The 3432-nt window shown below is 46.9% G+C and overlaps 1 pseudogene; it reads right to left on the reverse strand.

Moving 5' to 3' along the window:
- Nucleotides 1–1002: 1002 nt before the first annotated feature.
- On the reverse strand, nucleotides 1003–1146 carry LOC144126415 (U2 spliceosomal RNA; annotated as a pseudogene).
- Nucleotides 1147–3432: the final 2286 nt, after the last annotated feature.

Genomic DNA, 3432 nt, shown 5'->3' on the forward strand with positions numbered 1-3432 from the left:
CAAAAAACGGATACTGTAGGGTGTGAGGTCAATGTCCTTCTTAATTGTTCGTTGTAATATATCACCGAAGGATATAGCATCAATGAACAGAAAAAAATAGTGGCCAATTGTCTCTGGTGTATTGCACTGGCGGCAATTCACCGTCCATGGCGCAAGCATCTCCTTAGCATGAAGCCATGCCTTCACAAACAGCGTGGATGTGTGCAGCTTAAAGGAGAATGTTTTTGCGGTAGAAGAAATGCACATTCGCCTAACACGTTTTAAAGCACTGGCGTCAAGGAACTCCAGAAAACGTTGCCGATACAATGGTACAGGGAACAAATACTCTGTAATCACCTGAGTCATCTACCTTCTGGAGAGGCTATACAGGTAGTCTAAAGAAAAGCGCACAGTGAGGAAATTGAAGGTGTCAGCAAGTTCCATAAGGAATCCCCGTAAAGGCCCCTCACGAGTGTGTCCCGCAGGTGCGAATAGGAAAGGCAAATGAGCACTGAGACGCCTAATAAGCACAGCTACTAAAAAAGCGTGGTTTGACGATTTGAAAAAGAAAAAAAACTCGAAGCAAGCTGGTGCACGAATAAGTAAACAAGGCCGATTCTACCAGACTCTAGAGAAATAAATAGATTATGGTGACGCATTGGGAACGCCATACGAACATAGAAAATATTCTGCGCATCACCTGCACTTTCTTCCTCGCACAGTCGAGAACCTGCAACGCATAGGCAAGTTTGGAAATAAAAAAACGTCGCAGACTTGAGCCCCAGCAAACACTGGCAGTTCACTGCCCATCCAAGCCTGGGTTTGTCGCCTCATGAAGACTATCTGTGAATCCCAGTAGGCGTCACTGTTGCGTCTGTCTGTCTGTCTGTTGCTGCCAGGAAGAAAGAAAAGGAAAGTGCACAGGCCTGCTCACTGGCTCAAGTCGAGCCACAATCGCTACCACGTGCAGATAGTAGGAGAGTTGAAAGATGGGATATAAAGACAGGATAGTAAAGACGCGCTAAAGACCAGGCCGATCCCGGAGGTAGTGCAATACCGGGCCAACCGGTGGCGGGAGTGAAGCATTCTTCAAACTCTCCGCCACATTTACAAAAAATAAGTCCAATTGGACCCGTAACAGATACTCTACGGGGTCCGGACCGCTATCCCCACTGTTGCGAATTTGGTGAAGAGGAACCCCTAGGTAGTGAAGGGTCCCGCAGTCCCAGCTTATGCCACCATAATGACTTAACATTGTACCCCAATGGCCCAACCAAAACCACTTTTATTTATCTAGATTACGAGCCGCACCTGATACCTCGCAGAACTATTAAGTCAAATGCAATGCCTCAAACATGCTGTTTTTGTCTGGACAAAAGAGGGCGAAATTATCTGCATAGGCTACAATCTTAATTTCACATTGCGCCAGGGAGAAACCACGGATAGATGTGCAGTTAATAATACTGGGGCAAAGGTGTTCAAGATATAGGGCCATGACAACAAAGGCGATAATGGACAGCTTGGCGAACAGATAATTTCAATGGAATAGGTTTGGTTAGCTCTTGGTGAACAATTAGCCTTGTATAGGACTCCTTATAGCATAGTCTTATGCCCCTAAGCAAAACATCTCCAATATTTGCATGCTCTAAGACCGCAAACAAGAAATCGTGACGAACTTCATCAAAGGCCTTGAGTTGAGTTTCCCCTTTCGGTGGCGATGAGAGGAAACTACTTGATGATGAAATCGGGGTTTCTTGATGACCCGGTGGTTCTACTCGCAAACATTCACATTACTCAAGGAAAGGAGAAGGTTAACTATTTATTTACAACATAGGTAAAAAAACGAGAAGAAACAAAGCAAGGAGAAAACTATTTACATGACTAAATCGTGGATCAGACGAATTCAGCCCCCGCTCAACCCAGAGCGCTTGGTTTTAAACCCTCTGTCTCCGCCCTAAGCGGGGACAGCAACCAATAAGATAACAAACGACCCATCTTGCCAATCAATCAGTGGTCAGGGAAAGGAAAATAAGGATTTCCGCCAACTAATCACAGATTGGGGAAATAGTGCTGATTAAACATTTGGGAAAGGAGAGGTTGCAATCAAATAGACAAACAGCACAAACGCGACCACCCTCTCCCACGGCACCCACGGCCCAGCCGTTACCACTTTCTTTCGCACACGCGACAAAACGATCCCTAAAGTGTTTACTGCATACACCGCACGAGACGAACACAGTCGTTACGGGAATAGTGGGTTTCCGGTCACTCGGCTAATACTCAGCCGTATCTCGTGCGCCCCCGAAACCTCGTCAGCCCCTTAACAACCACATGTCGACAGCTGTACTTGGTTAGCGTTTTTCCCGGCGGGTCATCCCCGTGACGGCGCGGCGTGAACGAGGACGTCCGCTGCACGAAGGGGAGGCAGGGACGGGACGGGCCCCTTTGTTGGGGACTTCCGACCCCGCTGGAGCGGCCTTCCCTGCGGAGACAATATCAACGAGTTCGCGGAAAGGTCAGCGAACTCCACACCTTGGCAAGGTCAATCTGAATAATAGCTACTTGTTCGATCTCATCTGATACTGTCTCCACTACTGAACGCGCAGCGTGAATATGGGTTTGGATGCTGTGGCCTCTGATGCCGCAGACCTGATGCGTGCCTTGATAAGATCTAGGACCAGTAGGTTTCTGGACGAGCAACCATCTCTTCGGGCCCAGAGTGATGAAAAGCAGACTGCTCTAGCTAAATAAATATTGGAAATTCAGTATGGTGGTTGTACATGCAGCGATGGTTTTGGTATTACTGAGGCTCTCTTTCACTATTATCGGAAGGTGTTTGGTGGTTGTGCGGGCACAAATGTGAGATAAGATTACAGTCACTTATTCGAAGCCTTGCCCCGACTTGACGATGAGCAGCGTGCTGTAGTGGAGGGGCCTATCACTTTGGACGAAATTTAATCTGCGATTTCTGACCTGACGGCTCAGAAATCTCCTGGGCCAGATGGAATTACTAGCAAGTTCTATAAAACATTTTTCACTTGCCTAGCGCCTGTCTTGATGGAGGTTTTCCAGGCTTCTTACGATGTTGGTTTTTTTCCCCACTTTCTATTCTGGGCATACTATATTAATTCAGAAAGCACTGCAGATTCCAATCGGTTGAAAACAGTTGAGGGATATCGTCCAATTTCCCTCCTTAATGTAGATTACAAACTTTTTGCAAAGGTTATTTGCGATCGTCTGCAGCTGGTTGACGCTCACTTGATAGGCACGCTACTTACTGCCAACGCACATGTAGTTCTCCTTGTCTAGGACGCTGGAGATTGTTTGCAGAAGGGCGTCGAATCAGATAGATGCCTCCCAAATGCCCTCCAGTCTCTCCAGCATTTAAGATTCACAAGCAATTGTGTACTTAATTAACCTCTTAACCACACATCAGTGACACAAGCATCAACG

Source organism: Amblyomma americanum, chromosome 3 (genome assembly GCF_052857255.1).
Source record: "Amblyomma americanum isolate KBUSLIRL-KWMA chromosome 3, ASM5285725v1, whole genome shotgun sequence".
In the NCBI taxonomy this organism is placed as follows: domain Eukaryota; kingdom Metazoa; phylum Arthropoda; class Arachnida; order Ixodida; family Ixodidae; genus Amblyomma; species Amblyomma americanum.